At 39.4% G+C, this 9,861-nt stretch overlaps 1 non-coding gene across 1 annotated transcript; it reads right to left on the bottom strand.

The window, feature by feature from the left end:
• Positions 1-9,239: 9,239 nt before the first annotated feature.
• On the bottom strand, positions 9,240-9,345 carry LOC141635581 (small nucleolar RNA R71). Its single transcript, XR_012540258.1, has one exon. It is a non-coding gene; the product is annotated as a small nucleolar RNA R71 (small nucleolar RNA).
• Positions 9,346-9,861: the final 516 nt, after the last annotated feature.

Genomic DNA, 9,861 nt, shown 5'->3' on the forward strand with positions numbered 1-9,861 from the left:
AGTGGAGAGCTGGAGTAGAGAAAGGGACAGTGTCCCGATTTTCTATTCATACAGATGGTAGTTTGAGGTTCGATGGTAGGTGGTGTGTCCCTGATGATGAGGAGCTGAAAAAGACAATCATGACAGAGGCATATTGTACACCGTATTCAGTACATCCAGGTGGTGACAAGCTATACAAGGATTTAAAAAACACGTTTTGGTGGCCTGGGATGAAGAAAGAAACAGCAGAGTTTGTGGCCCGTTGTTTGACATGCCAGAGAGTAAAAGGGGAACAGCGACGACCACAAGGTAAGATTCAATCTTTAGAGGTACCTGAGTGGAAGTGGGAATCCATTTCTATGGATTTTATCGTGGGTTTACCAAAGAGTCAACAGGGTAATAACATGATATGGGTGATAGTAGATCGACTGACCAAGTCAGCTCACTTTGTTCCAATGAAAGATACATGGACTAAGGCACAATTGGCTATGGCTTATCGAAAGAATGTGCTAAAGTTACATGGAGTCCCTAAGGACATAGTGTCTGACAGAGATGCGAGGTTTATATCACGATTTTGGAAAGAGTTGCAGGAATCTTTGGGAACCACTTTGAAGATGAGTACAGCTTTTCATCCTGCGACAGACGGTCAGACTGAGAGAACAATCAAAACTCTTGAGGATATGTTACGAGCTTGTGTGATGGACGTTGGTGGTAGCTGGGAACAGAGGTTGGATTTGATAGAGTTTTCTTACAACAACAGCTATCACACTAGTATTGGCATGGCACCGTTTGAGGCTTTATATGGGAGGAGATGCAGGAGTCCGATTTGTTGGGACGATAGTGCTGAGGCAGTGGTTCTAGGACCAGAGATGGTACATGAGATGGTTGAACACATTAAAATGATCAGGGAACGGATGAGAGCAGCTCAAGATAGGCAAAAGAGTTATGCAGATCTACATCGCCGGGATATAGAATTTCAGGTTGGGGATAAGGTTCTTCTGAAAGTGTCTCCAATGCGTGGGGTTATAAGATTTGGGAAGAAAGGAAAGTTGAGTCAGAAGTTCATCGGGCCATATGAGATCTTAGAGCGAGTTGGGGAAGTAGCTTATCGTCTGGCTTTACATGTTGCGTTAGAGAGAGTGCATAATGTGTTTCATGTATCGCAGCTGCGGAAGTATGTGAGTGACCCGTCACATGTGTTAGAGGCAGAGAACTTAGAGCTAGATGAGTCTTTATCATATCTTGAGGTACCTAAGCAGATTCTTGACCGGAAGGTTAGGAAGACTAGGAGTGGTGAGACAGTTTTGCTTAAGATCCTTTGGTCTAACCACGAGTCTGAGGAAGCTACATGGGAGGCAGAGGATGCCATGAGAGAGCGCTACCCTTTCCTTTTTGATCATGTATGTTTGGTTATGAGGACGTAACCTTGTTTCTTTTAGGGGGGTAGGAGATGATCGCAAAGAGTTTTTAAGAGCTTTATACCCTTTTCATGTTGTGTCGGTATAGTTGTTGTCGTTTGAGTTGGGCTGAGTTTGAATTAATAACATGTTTTATGTTGAGTTTTGTTTTGGGTGCTGAGTCGGGAGTGCGTAGTGTGAGTCCTTGTTTTGTTGTGGTTTGAACTTCGGGGACGAAGTTCTTTTTAAGGAGGGAAGACTGTAATACTCCGTATTTATAAGTCTTTGGGTACTCTATCGAGTAGGCCTTACTCTGTCGAGTAAGGGTGAGTTGCGTTTTAAAATAGTTTCTGACCTGTTGGGTACTCGATCGAGTAACTATGATACTCGATCGAGTAAGGGGGTACTTGATCGAGTACCTTAGCTACTCGATCGAGTAGCCGGTTTTCGGGGAGTTATTTCTCGGGTTTTGTTAATTATGCGATTAAGGTATATAATCTTTTCCGTCATTGTTCTAAACACTTTTCAAAACCTAATTTACTGTCAAGAGAGAAAGCAAAGTACATTCATCACCTTAATCGCATTGTTAGCAAATCCCGGAGTTTGGAAGGTCGGATTTCATCGTTCTTTATACCGTTGTAATCCTTGCGTCAAGGGTAAGACCTATATACCATTTTTATACTGTTTCCTTAAAGTTGGTTAAACCCTAATTTGGGAATTGGGGGTTTTGTAGTATGTTATGCTTGGTAGTGATTATATGTTTGTATGTTAGGAGAAGGATTCGTAGAGAAAGCCTTTTGATATCAGCTGTGAGATCGTCTGATTGTTGTGCTTTCCAGGTAGGGTTTCCCTACTCAGTATTAGTTATATAATGTGTGGTGATTGTGCTGTAATTAGTACTTGTTGTTTGGTTTCGTAACGGTTGTTGATTATTTATTGTTGATGGATCTGATTGTTTGTCGCTGGTTCTCGAGATGCGTTCTCGGCAGAGTGGAGTCACTTGCGGGAGTGGCTTCACGCCCTAGTTTCGCCCTCCGTGGAACCCGCCACGGGAGGGGATGTGCACATTAATGGGACAGGGTTATCGCTCGGTATGATGAGCGAGGCTTAGGTGGGAACGGCTGCGGTCCCCCACTGGCAGGGCTGGTCCAGTGTATAGTCAGTGACGGAGATGGAGTGGAGTGGATGATTGTGTATGATTGTATGAGCTGTATTGTTTTCTGTTCAGTTGGTTATATGATTTATGTAAATAGTACTGACCTCGATTATTGTTTTAAAACCTGCGTTGATCCATTTGGGGATGGTGAGCAGATATTGAGCAGGTATGAGATGAGTACTAGGATAGCTGGGATGTGCCACGATATGATGATAGAAGTCTTCCGCTGTAGCTTAGTAGTTTTCATGACATTTCAGTTAGATAAGTAAACAGTCAGTTTGAGAACATGTATTGTACTTTTGGTTTTGGTTTTGAGATTGCAACCTTTCACTAAGTATTTCTATTTAAACGTTGTTTCTCTATTGTTTATTTGATTATTATTGCCTCGGGTAACCGAGATGGTAACATCCTTATACCTGGGTGGTCCTGGTAAGGCACTTGGAGTATGAGGGTGTTACACCAGTAGCATATTATTATATTATCTTCAAACTTAATCTGACTTCTACTGTTGTTGCTTCATTTTTAATTTTAGTAGTTTTGCCTCTATTTTGCCAGTTTTTGCCTGCTTGAGTACGGTATTTTGGGATTAGCTTGTCATTTTTTGGCTGCGTGTTGCATTTTCAGAGGTTTGCATAAATTACACTTTCTACTTTGTCTTCTTAAATGTGTTGTTGCTTGAATGTTCATTGAATAAGGTCTGAGATTACAAAGAAGCAGAGAAACAAATTAAGAAGAAACGAGCAAAATAGATGACTTTAACAACTTATAATGACCAAGTTTCACAAAACAAGCCCTTAGATTCACTGAATAAGGTCTGAGATTCACAAAACAAGGTCTGTGAATTCACCAGGTAAATGTATGAGCAAAATAGATGATTTTAACCACTTATAATGTCCAAGTTTCACAAAACAAGCCCTTAGATTCACTAAATAAGGTCTGAGATTCACAAAACAAGGTTTGTGAATTCACCAAATAAAGTATGAGCAAAATAGATGATTTTTACCACTTATAATGACCAAGTTTCACAAAACAAGCCCTTAGATTCACTGAACAAGGTCTGAGATTCACAAAACAAGGTCTGAGAATCTAAACCTTTTTATTTTCCCTGCTTTTGTGATTCCTAGATCTAATTGTGTGACCAAGATCAAGTGTCATTTCGCGAACTTTATGTCACTGAAAAACAAACAGCTATGGATTGAATAAGTTTTGTATCCTCTTCGTCATTATCATTGTGCTTAAATTACTTATTATTTTTGTTTTTATGCAGGTTTTATTCGTTTACTTAGCATAATCAAGCACCTTCGGAACGCCTAACATCAATTGAAAAGCAATTTTCCTGCTTCTTCGTACGGTTTTCCATCTTTCTTACCTATTATCACATAAATTAAGTTAATTTTTGTAGCTTATTGTTATAATGTAATGTTCTTTAACCACTTATAATGACCAAGTTTCACAAAACAAGCCCTTAGATTCACTGAATATGGTCTGAGATTCACAAAACAAGGTTTGTGAATTCACCAAATAAAGGTATGAGCAAAATAGATGATTTTAACCACTTATAATGACCAAGTTTCACAAAACAAGCCCTTAGATTCACTGAATAAGGTCTGAGATTCATAAAAAAAGGTCTGTGAATTCACCAAATAAAGGTATGAGCAAAATAGATGATTTTAACCATTTATAATGACCAAGTTTCACAAACAAGCCCTTAAATTCACTGAATAAGGTCTGAGATCCACAAAACAAGGTTTGTGAATTCACCAAATAAAGTATGAGCAAAATAGATGATTTACCCACTTATAATGGCCAAGTTTCACTTAACAAGGTCTGAGATTCTCAAAACAAGGTCTGAGAATCTAAACCTTTTTATTTTTCCTGTTTTTGTGATTCCTAGATCTAATTTTGTGACCCTCCTTCACCTTTGTTTATTTTCCCAGCTTGTTAGTCCAACTAACTAGGAATTTGGGTTTTGTATTTTCACATTTTTTTTGTTTAACTAATAGTTGTATTTCACTTGTTTCATAGACAAGTATGACAACTTGGTGCAATGGTTGTGTTGTTAATCTTCTTGACCAAGATCAAGTGTCATTTCGCGAACTTTATGTCACTGAAAAACAAACAGCTACGGATTTCTCTTTTTTTGCCGTTAAAGGAAGTTATAGTGCCTGACCAAGCATATCATTCTGTTTTTAATAATCAAGATCTTATGCAACAAATCTTCTCTAAAATTGATCATTACGAAAATAAAGCACATATGGCTCTCGTATGTCGAAATTGGGCTCAACTATTTCTGATCCACAAAAGTGCACATGGGGTCACCAGGCCATGGCATATTGGATTTCTGTAGACATAAATGATGTGAATGGTGTTCGGACTATTCGTGGGGGTCCTAGAATAGTCTTTCAGACATGCAAATGTTTCATGACGGAGGATATGATTGCCCAATTCTTACTGCATTATCACCAAGAAAAAATTCCATCTCAGAGTACTCATCTAAATGCTCTTGATGATGTTGCACGCAGTCAAGTTAATAAGTCATTGCAAGCTATAGCTACGCCGAGTGAAGAACGAGATATAGCTATTGGCATTGCTGCGGACTTACTAGTCACTCGTAGAAATATATCTTGTCTTGACTTACCTTTGATTATGTATATATAGCCTAGAGTTGTCCCTTGTTTATAATGTACTATCTGTGTAACTAGGGCTTCACACTTTAAGGTTTTACTTTGCCCTTTTGTTATTTTGTATAATTTCGTAGTAGTGTCGACCTTCTATATAATTAAAAGTCTTAGTTTAACATTTTGGATAACATAAATTATCATGTAATCTTGTACTTTGTTTTAAATATTTGCATGGATCACTTTTCTATGTATAATGTAATGTTCTTTACTTCTGATTTTCCATTTAATTTTGTATTTGTTATCTTACATATTGTTCCATGCAATGAACAAGGGAAAGGGTTTAGGGTTGGATTAGGCGGATCCGTGGTAGCGGTTCGTCTAATCCAAACCCAAACCCTTTCCCGTCCCGTTTTTGGATACTCAGACCCTCTAGTTAGATCCCGTCTCCCAAAAAGGGTTCACCCGGCCGCTCTAGGGTGTCTTTTGGTCTTCCGCCGTTCGAATTAGTTAAGCAAGGGAAAGGGTTTAGGGTTGGATTAGGCGGATCCGCGGTAGCGGTCCGCCTAGTCCAACCCTAAACCCTTTCCCATCCCATTTTAGGACACCCGGCTCCTCTAGTTAGATCCCGTCCCCCAAAAAGGGTTCACCCGTCCCCCTTTTAGGGTGTCTTTTGGTCTTCCTGCCCCTCGAATGAGTAGCAAGGGAAAGGATTTAGGGTTGGATTAGGCGGATCCGCGGTAGCGGTCCACCTAATCCAACCCTAAACCCTTTCCCATCCCATTTTAGGACACCCGGCTCCTCTAGTTAGATCCCGTCCCCAAAAAAGGGTTCACCCGTCTCCCTGTAGGGTGTCTTGATGCACTGTCATTGAGTGCACCAAAAATAAAATTTATAAAACCTATTAGAACTAACAAAAGTTAGTGGTAACATGGTCGATCCGCAGGGAGGTAGGGAGTTAAGTTGTTTAATTTCAGTCTATGAATTTCTGGGGGGTTTTGAATTGGTCTAAGTCTAATAACATAAGATAAATAAGCAAATAATGAAAGAAATATAAACAATGATTAAAAGAAGGCTAAGACGATCGATTCACTGTAGCTGCGATGGCGGTAATCATAGGTAAGTCTGAAATAATCATGTAAGATGGGCAAATAACAGGTCCTCTCGGTCCAAGTTAACTAGTAGCTTCTTTCGGCCTATGCTACTAGTCTCTAAGTCTCACTAAAACTAGCTCTCGCCCTAAATAGTGATTTCTAAAACCTAAATTACTTATCTTTCGATCTTAGCAATTTAGTCGTCTCAATTTATTAATCTATTTTCCCTCCCCTATCTCTCGATCTTGTGGGTTGGTCAAATACTAGGCATTTAACTAGTCGCATGCATTTGATTTTGTCAAATATTGCAATTAATAAACAAAATAGTGCTAATCTAACACGAGGCCAGTCGATCGACCATTACCCGAATCAGGGTTACGTAAACTACGCCATCTACGCTACGGATCCCCTCACATCTTAGCGCGGGAGATTTAGCTACTCATACTGGAATTAATAACGATAACGAAACTAAAGATGAAAACAACAGAATTCATAACTAAATTAAATGAACAATAAAACCGCATAAAATAAAGAATTAGGTATTAGGGATTCTAACTAATCAATTCTAATCTAATAAGAAAGAATAAAAGAAAACTAAAATTTAGAGCAAGAATTACCAAAAATAAAGGAGGCAAGAAACGAATCCGGATGCAAAAGAAGAACTTTATTGAAAAACTAATGAAAACTGTAGAACAAACTAAGTATGTCAATCTGAATCTCTCCCAAAATCCATATATGTAAAGCAGTAGGAAGGAGTTACGTTATATAGAAGTGTCACGTAAAACCCTTCTCCCAACCTAAGTACAAATGGGCTTAGGTTAAAATCTTTTAATTCTCGTCAGATTGTATAAGTGGTCGATCGACCATATTGATAGGTGCATTTTATATAGTATTTTTAGCCTATTTTAGCACGTATTTCTATGTACTTTCGTACTGTTTATATTGCATTTTGCCCCCGAATTGGCTACTTTGGTTCGTTTTGTCCATTTTGTAGAAATGAACGCGAAAGTAGTGGAATCGTACCATTTTCGTCCTTTTTGCATGCAATTTGAGGAGACGGGATTTTCCGAAGTGAGTTCCTGCATTGGGATGCGTGAAGGCACGGTCTACGGAGCAGTCGGTCACGAGTTTGAGCTGTTTTGAAGGAAGAATACTCGATCGAGTGGTTTTATACTCGAACAAGAAGAGCTGAAAAGTGAGGTTACTCGATCGAGTAACATTTATGTTTGATCGAGTAGATTTCTTGGAGTTTTACTCGATGGAGTGGTTTCAGACTACTCGATCGAGTGGTTTTTGATGGCGTGGGCTTTAATTAGCCCATGAACTTGTTTTAGTTATTGGACTTAGCATATTTTCTATTTAAGCATACGCCAACTAGGTCATTAGTATCTTTTATCTATCATACTCTTTTCCATCTAAGTTTATTCTATGATTCACAGTAAAGACTGCGTTCTCTTTTCTTCTTCACTGTAACTTTTAATTTCGGGGTCACCTCGCTCGTATTTGTTTGTTCTTTACGCCGGATTCTTGCGATTGTAATCTCTTTCTCTCTATAAATACTAATCTTTCTTTTATTCGTCTTAATTACTTATTCTTCTTCCTTTTAATTTCTGCCCTAATTACTTTTTATGCATTTTTATTATTGTTTTATCATGTTGAATGTTGGTTATTTCTTTGTTATTAGTATTGACAGTATTAATAGCGATATGAGTAGCTAAATCTGTTTCATGTCGGGATTAGTGAATCTACGGTAGAAAAGTGACGATGTAGTAAATAGGTTGGATGAATTATTTGTGAGATTCTGTCATCATAGCAATATAACTGTATTTACCGACTTAGTGGAGTGCACGTTTCTGAGTTACCCTTTTAATCTGGTTAAATTTAATCCTGGATCGGAAGATTGGAGTAAATAGACCTGCTATGAACAGTAGATTACCCTGACGAGGACGAAAGTTAAGTTAGTGGAAGTTTAGGATAGAAAGTGGACCGGAAGGACCTTTCCATATCCGTCTCGCAGTAATTTATCTAAGTTATTTACAGTTGAGTCACTGGACTACCGTAGTGAACCGAAATCCTGACATGTCCCCTCTTTATTGATAGTTTATCAGCCTTTTTCTGCCTACACTGCTCTTTCTTTATTTCTCTTCCTTTAACCCTTTTTAGTTTAGAAATCAAATTATAAACACCCCCATTTGTGACCAAATAGACGGACTTTTACAGATATCTTGCCTCCCTGACTTCCCTAGCTATATAGTTAGTTTAGTTAGTTATTTTTGATAGGTATACAACAACCCTGTCAAATTTTGGCGCCGTTGCCGGGGAGGCGATTGCCCTATCTGTCTTTGTTTCGTTTATTTTATCCGTCTCAGGGAATTTTTATTCTTTGAGGCAGTTCTTATTTATTTTCTTTCAATGTTGTGTATGCCCAGGTCAGACAGGTTTGAGTTAGTTGCAGCTGATTCTGAGCTAGAGAGATTATTTAGGCATAGACTCCGTCTGCAAAGAGAATCACGAAAGGAAGACTTGAGTACTTTCGAACCAGAGCTTCAGCATTTCCTTTTTACATAAAATCCATCTTTCGAAGAAGATACTTTCATTTCTGTAAGCCAACCAGTAAAGATGCCGAACATTGCTAGTCATTCGGAGCCTAAAGCATCATCAATTCCAAAGGGTTTCAATCTCCAGACTAAGGATGGGAATACATTTGACATCCGTCCTTCCTATATCAATCTGGTAGAGAGAAATCTCTTTACAGGTGTGGCAGGTGAAGACCCGAGAAAGCATATGGAGGTCTTTACAGACTAATGTTCTACTATCCCCGCCACAAAGGGGGTAACTCAAGACAAGATTAAGGAAGTTCTATTTCCTTTTTCTTTGACTGACTCAGCCAGGGAGTGGCTGACTGATTTGGACCGTACGGCCGCGGGGGTCAGAGACTGGGAGACCCTTGCTCTTAGATTTTATAAGAGATATTTCCCTCCACAGCGCACCAATCAGCTGAGGGTAAAGATCACAAGTTTCAAGCAGGCACCTGATGAGACTTTCTATGAAGCATGGTCCCGTTTCAAGAAGTTTGTGAGGTCTCTTCCTCACCATGGTTTTGATCCGTGGTTTCTGTCCAACCAGTTCTACAATGGGATGTACGATGATCACAGAGCCATACTTGATGCATCATCTAATGGAAGATTCCAATAGAGCACTGACGATGATAAGGGATTGACTCTTATTGAAGAAATTGTGAACCACTGTGCTGAGTATGGAAACCTAAGGAATGGTATTAGGACAGTTCATGCAGTCGATAAGCAGGTTGTGGCTCAGCTGGAAGCCATGAATGCTAGATTTGATAAGTTGGAGTTGGATTCTGCTGGGGAGCCTAAGACGGTCCATTTGCTTACTAGAGGGGAGACTGTCACATGTGAGAGGTGTGGGAGCAACGACGGTCACACTACTGTTGGCTGTCTTACGGAGAAGGAACATGTCTTTGCTTTTCAACAATATAGGCAAGGAAGGGGTTCCTACTATAACAACCAAGGGGCAGTCCATCCCAATTTGAGGTGGACAAGTCAAAATGTGCTCAATCCTACCCATCCTCCGCAGCAGAAGCAGCTAGAGGTGGC

This window comes from Silene latifolia, chromosome Y (genome assembly GCF_048544455.1).
Source record: "Silene latifolia isolate original U9 population chromosome Y, ASM4854445v1, whole genome shotgun sequence".
NCBI lineage: Eukaryota > Viridiplantae > Streptophyta > Magnoliopsida > Caryophyllales > Caryophyllaceae > Silene > Silene latifolia.